The sequence below is a fragment of the Triticum dicoccoides genome, chromosome 3B (genome assembly GCF_002162155.2).
Source record: "Triticum dicoccoides isolate Atlit2015 ecotype Zavitan chromosome 3B, WEW_v2.0, whole genome shotgun sequence".
In the NCBI taxonomy this organism is placed as follows: domain Eukaryota; kingdom Viridiplantae; phylum Streptophyta; class Magnoliopsida; order Poales; family Poaceae; genus Triticum; species Triticum dicoccoides.
The window spans coordinates 161,791,325-161,801,548 of NC_041385.1; positions in this window are offsets into that span (position 1 = coordinate 161,791,325).

Consider the following 10,224-nt stretch of genomic DNA (forward strand, 5'->3'; position numbering starts at 1 on the left):
ATATCCTGTGGTGAAAAAAAATATAGCTCAAAGTAAAGTTACCGATGAACAAAGACGAAAGAGGGGATGCCATCCGGGGCATCCCCAAGCTTAGGCTCTTGGTTGTCCTTGAATATTACCTTGGGGTGCCTTGGGAATCCCCAAGCTTAGGATCTTTCCACTCCTTATTCCATAGTCCATCGAATCTTTACCCAAAACTTGAAAACTCCACAACACAAAACTCAACAAAAAACTCGTAAGCTCCGTTAGTATAAGAAAATAAAACAACTAATTAGGTACTGTAATGAACTCATTATAAATTCATATTGGTGTAATATCTAATGTATTCCAACTTATCTATGGTTCATACCAATTAATACTAGCCATAGATTCATCAAAATAAGCAAACAACACATAGAAAACAGAATCTGTCAAAAACAGAACAATCTGTAGTAATCTGTATCAAAAGTATATTTATGGAACTCCAAAATTCCTACCAAAGTAGGCAGTCCTAATAAATTCGTGTAACAATCCAGAGCAAAAAGAATCAGATCAGAAGCATGTTTCTATGAATTAACAAAACTAATTTACTGGGTGCAAAAGTTTCTGATTTTCAGCAGGATCAACACAACTATCACCGTAAGCTATCCTAAAGGTCTTACTTGGCACTTTATTGAAACAAAAGCTATAAAATATGATTACTACAGTAGCATAATCATGTGGACACACAAAAACAGTAAGGATAAATATTGGGTTGTCTCCCAACAAACGCTTTTCTTTAATGCCTTTCTAGCTAGGCATGATGATGGCAATGATGCTCACATAAAAGATAAGAATTGAAACATAACGGGAGCATCATGAAGCATATGACTAGCACATTTAAGTCTAACCCACTTCCTATGCATAGGGATTTTGTGAGCAAACAACTTATGGGAACAATAATCAACTAGCATAGGAAGGTAACACAAGCATAGCTTCAAGAATTTAAGCACATAGAGAGGAAACTTGATATTATTGCAATTCCTACAAGCATATGTTCCTCTCTCATAATAATTTTCAGTAGAATCATGAATAAATTCAACAATATAACCAGAACCTAAAGCATTCTTTTCATGATCTACAAGCATACAAAATTTACTACTCTCCACATAAGCAAAATTCTTCTCATGAATAGTAGTCGGAGCAAACTCAACAAAATAACTATCATGTGATTGAAACTTAAGATCAAGATGACAAGTTTCATGGTTATCATTATTCTTTACAACATACGTGTCATCACAATAATCATCATAGATAGGAGGCATGCTTTCATCATAGTAAATTTGCTCATCAAAGCTTGGGGGACAAAAAATATCATCTTCATCAAACATAGCTTCCCCAAGCTTGTGGCTTTGCGTATCATTAGCATCATGGATATTCACAGGATTCATACTAACAACATTGCAATCATGCTCATCATTCAAATATTTAGTGCCAAATAATTTTGAGATTTCTTCTTCTAGCACTTGAGCACAATTATCCTTTCCATCATACTCACGAAAGATATTAAAAAGGTGAAGTGTATGTGACAAACTCAATTCCATTTTTTTGGTAGTTTTAGTTTATAGACTAAACTAGTGCTAAAACAAGAAACAAAAAGATTCAATTGCAAGATCTAAAGATATACCTTCAAGCACTCACCTCCCCGGCAACAGCGCCAGAAAAGAGCTTGATGTCTACTACAGAACCTTCTTCTTGTAGACGTTGTTGGGCCTGCAAGTGCACAGGTTTGTAGGACAGTAGAAAATTTCCCTCAAGTGGATGACCTAAGGTTTATCAATCCGTAGGAGGTGTAGGATGAAGATGGTCTCTCTCAAGCAACCCTGCAACCAAATAACAAAGAGTCTCTTGTGTCCCCAACACACCCAATACAATGGTAAATTGTATAGGTGCACTAGTTCGGCGAAGAGATGGTGATACAAGTGCAAAATAGATAGTAGATAAAGGTTTTTGTAATCTGAAAATATAAAAACAGCAAGGTAACAAGTGGTAAAAGTGAACGTAAATGGTATTGCAATGATAGGAAACAAGGCCTAGGGTTCATACTTTCACTAGTGCAAGTTCTCTCAACAATAATAACATAGATAGATCATATAACAAGCCCTCAACATGCAACAAAGAGTCACTCCAAAGCCACTAATAGCGGAGAACAAACGTACAGATTATGGTAGGGTACGAAACCACCTCAAAGTTATTCTTTCGGATCAATCTATAAAATACTTCGTACTAGAATAACACCTTAAAACACAAATCAACCAAAACCCTAATATCACCTAGATACTCCATTGTCACCTCAAGTATTCGTGGGCATGATTATACGATATGCATCACACAATCTCAGATTCATCCAACAAACATAGAAGTACTTCAAAGAGTGCCCCAAAGCTACTACCGGAGATTCAAGAACGTGTGCCAACCCCTATGCATAGGTTCCCAATGTCATGAAATCTGCAAGTTGATCACCAAAACATACATCAAGTGGCACATGATATCCCATTGTCACCATAGATAATAACGGCAAGACATATACCAAGTGTTCTCATAAAAGACTCAATCCGATAAGATAACTTCAAAGGGGAAACTCAATTCATCACAAGAGAGTAGAGGGGGAGAAACATCATAAGATCCAACTACAATAGCAAAGCTCGGGATACATCAAGATCGTGCCATAGAGGGAACACGAGAGAGAACACGAGAGAGAGAGAGAGAGAGAGATCAAACACATAGCTACTGGTACATACCCTCAGCCCCGAGGGTGAACTACTCCCTCCTCGTCATGGATAGCACCGGGATGATGAAGATGGCCACCGGTGATGGGTTCCCCCTCCGACAGGGTGCCAGAACGGGCTCCCGAGAGGTTTTTGGTGGCTACATAGGCTTGCGGCGGCGGAACTCCCGATCTATCTTCTGTTTGGAAGTTTTAGTGTACGTAGGTATATATGGGTGCAGGGAGTACGTCGGTGGAGCTACGGGGGCCCCACGAGGCAGGGGGGCGCGCCCTAGGGGGGTGAGAAAGCCCCCACCCTCGTGAGCACCTCCCGTATCTCCTGACGTGCACTCCAAGTCCATCGGGTGGCTTTCCTTCCAAAAATAACTTCTCCAGTTGATTTCGTTCCGTTTTGACTCCGTCTGATATTCCTTTTCCTCGAAACACTGAAATAGGCATAAAACAGCAAATCTGGGCTGGGCCTCCGGTTAATAGGTTAGTCCCAAAAATAATATAAAAGTGGATAATAAAGCCCAATATTGCCCAAAATAGTAAATAATATAGCATGAAGCAATAAAAAATTATAGATACGTTGGAGACGTATCACCGTTGCCGCTCCTACGACCGCCTCGTCCATGGCAACATGATATATCCCCCGACCCGGTCGTCTATCGTGTATAGTCTTCTTCCCCACCGCCGATAGCCATCTCACCTGCAGCACCCTCAACGTATCAGCATAGGCCTACACGGCGTCGCAAGAGAGGTGGTACTCTTCCATATGTGCTTAAGTTATTGATCTCACCCAGAAAATAGATCATAATTTGTTTACTGTACTTTTCTTGTCCGTACCAAATCGTAGTGGCTAGTTGAAAGCAAACATTGGTTGCGAAGTAGCTTTGTCCGGTTTGCACCTTCAGATCCGCCATGGAACGAGCACTATACTCATAATGCTTATGGTTTACCCCCTTTATATTCACTACCATCATCGTAGGTGCTTCGTATCGTGCTAGCACTGCTCCTCAAGACCTCAACCCAAAGTATACGTGTTGAAATACGAATCTGATATGATGCTCATATCACTAAAACAGAGAAAGTTTAATTTTCACCTAATGTTCCTATATTCGTTTCGAAAAGCATGTGCGCCACCCACTGGTCCAGCTAGTTCCACTTTCCTGATTTTTCTCGTGATGCTTAGGGTTTTCCCCTTTTATCTACTCTACTATGATCTGCGTAGGTGCTTTCTGTCGTACTAGCATTACTCCACCCTTCAAGCTAAACAACACAACACTCAAAATTCGAAAGCTTAGTTGTTCAAATATGATTGTGATATGATACTGATATTAGTTAACCAACACATCTAATTGGTTAGCTAAAGGTCCCACTTGAGTTTCCAAATGCATGTCGCGACATATAGAGAGACATCATAATTGCATTTCTTTGTCACTTGTTTACCGTACTTTCTTGTCCATACCAAATCTTAGTTGTTATTTCAAAGCAAACATTGGTTGCTAACTACCCTTTGCACGGTTTGCAGCTTCAGATCTGCCATCCCACTGCCATGGTCAACACTGTACTCATCATGTTTATGTTTTCCCCATTTTATGATGACCACAATCAGCCTACGTGGTTCGTTTCGTAATAGCACTGCTCCACCCATCGAGCTAAACAAGCTTAGTTGTACAAATTCATATATGATATTATTGCTGATATTAGTAAAACTGAGAGATGTTTAATTGGTTAGCTAAATGTTCCTACTTTAGTTTCGAAATGCTTGTGAGCCACATATGGAGAGACCGGAAAGAATAGTATTTCTCTGTGTGCTCTGGTTCATCATGGGTGGCCAACCGACATTGTATTGAAAGACTTGTAATATCTTGAATCTTCTTTAAGATGATACTCTTCTCTTGCGGTTGACTGGTCAGGTCGAGTTGTTCTCCCTTAGTATATTTTGAATCTTTCAGGTCAGGTCGACTTGTTCTTCTTTACTATATGTTGAAGCTATCATCTGCGAAGTGTCATCACTTCTAGAGCTTTCATATTTTGAGTAGTAGGCCACATTATATTAATGCACACAACAAATTACAGCATGCATGGCATCTTTTAAAAGAATTGCAGAGGTAGCACAAAGGGGTTTACAGGGAGGCAGTATTGGATTAGAATCATTTCTGCATTTCAAACAAAATCTCACTTGTTTTTATGTTTTCATGCATGTTAGATATTGAACATTATCAAAATGAATATGAGAATGGGCGCACGAGAGGAATATTGCGGAATGATCCACTGGCTAACAAACTTGGCATGGTGGAGGATGGCCTATCTTATTCACCCATCAAGGTGCTTGCTCTAACTTTGCAAAGTTGTATTAGTCGCACATATTTTGCATCTGACCTCTTGCATTACTTCTACTTTGTTACACCATCTGCTTAGTTTAAGCATCATATATGAGTATATGCCATACCTATAAATTTTCTGTACCTATTCCATGTGTCGTCACACTATGTTTTTCCAGTCAAATGTTGTTCTTTCGTAATAGATGTCCAAAAGGAAGTGGGTGAGTGCAAATCCTCAAGGAGTACAAACTAGGTATTTGGAAAAGGTAGTGATACCTGTTAAATCAGATAGATCAGCAGCCACAGAAAACACAGGCCCAACTGTACCACACTTTACCCCTACTTCAGTGGCCAAACCCGTATTAGAACTGCTGGGAGCCCAGCGTCAGGTACTGTCTATGATATCAATTCAAAATTTGAACTCCTAAATTTCTTCTTGTGCCTTACTTTCTCTCTTGTATGAAAACTAATTTCAGATGAATCTCCTTGCTCAAAGGATCATACGATCTCAAAACAATAATGGGCTCTGCATTGCTCTTGTCAGTACCTCTCTCCCTTTTGCCTTGTAACGCTGTACTTAATTAATTGCTATTTGATTATGTATCATCAGTCTGCACCTGAGCTTCATTATCCTCTTTTTCTTCCAAAATTATTTGATCTATATTTACTCTTTGCAAAATGTAGAATAATGGCAATGCTTATAAAGAATTTTCTTTGGGGAATTTATTGAATTATCCTTCCATCAACATGGAGAAGGGCTTTGTCCAGCCCGTGTTAACATGTAATGTAAGTTGATCCTTCTCAAGCCTTCAAACTTTGTTCTATTATAGATTTGGATAGGCATCATTTCCTCCACTGATGTTTGCTTTGTTGCTTACATCTGATTGGATGTTTGCAACAACTACCAGTTTCAAATTGTAGTTGTAAAAACATGTTCCTTATGCAGAAAAGATCCATTTATTTGCTTATATAATTGTGAAACCTGTTACGTGTCTCCTTGTTTCTCTTTCAGAGTCGTATCTCTTACGCCAGGCAGACATGTAGGGAAGATAGTGAGCCAAACCATGACAGCGAGATGACCCCAAGATCCTGTCTTGATGAAGACAATGAGTTGAAGTTACTCACCAACAGGTGTGAGACAACCTCTGTGCAGTCGCTGCCTCAGTCAGGTCGACTTCTTCAGTCTCAACTTAAAGCGGAAAGGCTTGCTTCAGCTCAGCTCCAGCTTGAAGTCAAAGATGCAATGAAGATGTCAGAGGACTGCCGTGCGCACCATCATGCCTTAAATCTAGTGTTGATGCATCTATTGTTGACACAACTAAGGTCTACTCAGCTTCTTCAGCTGTTTGGGGGGCCTGACCTGGCCAGGCCTAGTGCCTTCTGAAGTGCTCTCAGTTTTGTATATTCTTTTCTCGGCGCGTTTATTTGCACTGGTGGCGAACTTTGATGCCCAGTGGATGTAATATGTGTGATAGCCGTGATATCCTAGCGTAAATTGCTTGCTTATTTATTTCCTTGTTGTCTTGTTTATTTGTTTGCTTGTAGTCATTGCAGTTCTTTTTTCGCGGTTTGCTAGTGGCTGCAATAACCTATTTTTTAAAACTAGGCCACAATAACCATGGGCTAATATTTACTGTAGTGACACTGGGCCTCCTACAGGCCGTAGAAACAGTGGGCCTTCTACGGGCCGTAGAAACAGTAGGCCTTCTATGGGCCGTAGAAACAATGGGCCTTCTACGGGCCGTAGAAACAATGGGCCTTCTACGGGCCATATCATCAATGGGCCTTATACGGGCCGTATGATCGATTGGCCAAACATGGGCCAATAACAGGCCGCATTATGGCCGTAAACGGGCTAGAGTTGGAATCGTCCGTTCATAGGCCGACCATAATGGGCCATCGTTAATAGGCCGTATTTGATGACGCTATGAAAACGGCCCAACGTATTAACGGACCGCAAACGGGCCAACTGTAACCACGGGCTGAATTTGGCCCACAAGCAGAAAATGACAGTAACGGGCCGTAAGTAAACGAATGCTGGAAATGAGCCCAAGAATAAATGGGCTCTAAGAAGGCCGAAAGATAACATGGGCTGGAAATGGCCCAACATAATAACGGGCCGTTAATGGGTATAAAGTGATACACTGTTCATTACGGGCCAGTTTCACCACGGGCCGTTAATGGGTGTAAAGTGATACACTGTTCATTACGGGCCAGTTTCACCACAGGCCGTTAATAGGCCAAGAGTTACATAGGGCCTCATATGGGCCGAAAGACGTCATGGGCCATACATGGGCCAGAAGTGAAAACGGGCTGGAATCATATTGGGTGGCCCAGATGACGCTACTAGGCCTAATTCGGATAGGGCATAATGGGCCTTGGGTTAGCGGGCTTTAAATGGGCTATATGCGAACAGACCGTTAACAGGCTTTCCGTGGGCCGGCCCGCCACCTTTTGACCAAGTCAAACGGGTCGGCCTTTTCACAGGAATGGGCCTCTGTTGGGCGTGCCACATGTCACCGTATCATAGGCGCCTTCGGTCCAATGAGCGGATGACATCTGTCCCAACGGTGAGCCGACACGTGTTTCCTCCAGCCAATGATGATTTTACATGTGGAAAATCCCCATTGGTCGGGGCTGTTAATGGGTTATCGGATCCAAAACCCGACCCGATAGCTTAACGGCGTTCCGTTATGGTGGATGCCATGTGTCGGTCACCCATGACGAAAGCACTTCTGTGACGCACGATTTATCGTCATGGAAGTGGACACTTCCGTGATGATAATTTTGGTAATGTCATGGAACACTTCTACGACAGCACAGGTATGACTATCTTGATTCTGTCATAAAATCGTCATGGATGTACATGCACGACAAAAAACGTGACCTACTGTGACAAACACGTATCATCACAGAAGTGTATTTTTTTGTAGTGAGAGGTCGAGCCAATCCTTCCTCGTCAGGTACAATTTGCCACGAGCCGGGTCCGGGCCGGTGTTGTCATCGAGGTCGTTGGGGAAGGCACTCCTCCACTCGTTGACGTCGATATCCTCGTCCTCGCTGCCCACCTGGACGCCCTCCATGCTGCAGTCCTCGCCGACTTCGACCTCGTCATCGGAGGAGAGCGCGATAACCTCGCTTCCCTCCGCGCCGGCAAAGATCGCCCGCTCCGCCTCCACGAGCTCTGGCTGCTGCCGGCATAGCTCTTGCATGTAGGCCTCGTCAGCGGCCTCGGTCTCGAGGTGCTCCCATGCCTCGCGGTCCTCCTGCGCCATAGCCGAGCTCACCACCCCTGGCTCCGGTGGAACGAGGTGGACCGGACGTGTGCCGAAGGGGAAATTGAGCCTAGCCGCCGCGTGATACGTCTCCAATGTATCTATAATTTATGAAGTATTCATGCTATTATATTATCTATTTTGGATGTTTATGGGCTTTATTATACACTTTTATATTATTTTTGGGACTAACCTATTAACCGGAGGCCCAGCCCAAATTGCTATTTTCTTGCCTATTTCAGTGTTTCGAAGAAAAGGAATATCAACCGGAGTCCAAACGGAATGAAACCTTCGGGAGAGTTATTTTTGGAACGAAAGAAATCCAGGAGACTTGGAGTAGACGTCAGGGAAGCTTCGAGGTGGCCACGAGGCAGGGAGGCGCACCCCCACCCTCGTGGGCCCCTCGTGAGCCCCTGACCGACTTCTTTCGCCTATATATCCATATACCCTAAAAATATTTAGGAGCACAACAGATCGGGAGTTCCACCGTCACAAGCCTCTGTAGCCACAAAAAACAATCGGGACCCTGTTGGGGGGATCCCTCACCGGTGGCCATCTTCATCATCCCGGCGCTCTCCATGACGAGGAGGGAGTAGGTCACCCTTGGGGCTGAGGGTATGTACCAGTAGCTATGTGTTTGATCTCCCTCTCTCGTGTTCTTGAGGTGACACGATCTTGATGTATCGGGAGCTTTGCTATTATAGTTGGATCTTATGATGTTTCTCCCTGAGGGAGTCCTGAATTAGGGGGTGTCCGGATGGCCGGACTATGACCTTTGGCCGGACTCCCGGACTATGAAGATACAAGATTGAAGACTTCGTCCCGTGTCCGGATAGGACTTTCCTTGGCGTGGAAGGCAAGCTTGGCGATATGATATGAAGATCTCCTCCCATTGTAACCGACTCTGTGTAACCCTAGCCCTCTCCGGTGTCTATATAAACCGAAGAGTTTTAGTCCGTAGGACGAACAACAATCATACCATAGGCTAGCTTCTAGGTTTAGCCTCTCTGATCTCGTGGTAGATCAACTCTTGTACTACCCATATCATCAATATTAATCAAGCGGGAGTAGGGTTTTACCTCCATCAAGAGGGCCCGAACCTGGGTAAAAACATCGTGTCCCTTGTCTCCTATTACCATCCGCCTAGACGCACAGTTCGGGACCCCCTACCCGAGATCTGCCGGTTTTGACACCGACATTGGTGCTTTCATTGAGAGTTCCTCTGTGTCGTCACCCTTACGCCCGATGGCTTCTTCGATCATCAACCACGACGCGGTCCAGGGTGAGACTTTTCTCCCCGGACAGATCTTCGTATTCGGCGGCTTCGCACTGCGGGCCAATTCGCTTGGCTATCTGGAGCAGATCAAAAGCTACGCCCCTAGCCATCAGGTCAAGTTTGGAAGCCTAAACTACACGACCGACATCCGCGGGGACTTGATCTTCGACGGATTCGAGCCACAGCCGAGCGCGCCGCACTGTCACGATGGGCATGATCTAGCTCTGTCGCCGGACAGCGCCCCGAGTGCCGCTCAGGCATCCGCTCCGACCATTAGCTCGGAGCTGACTGCGCCGATCGGGGACGGTCGGTTGGACGCCGCCCCAGGAGCCGCAATCTCTACAGTGATAGAGCCAAATACCAGCCTAGTCCTTTGCAAGGCCCATGACCCCAAGGTGTCGGACTCCGTTCCGGACTCCGAATTATATGCCTCCCTCCGAAGACGAGGCAAGCCTCGACGACGACGAATTCGTCGTGCTAGAGGATCCCGTCGATCAAGAGCGTTTCAAACGCAGGCTTATGGCCACGGCGAGCAGCCTCAAGAAAAAATAGCAGCAGCTTAGTGCTGACCAATACTTGCTAGCCGACAGATGGACTGAAGTCCTGGCGGCCAAAGAG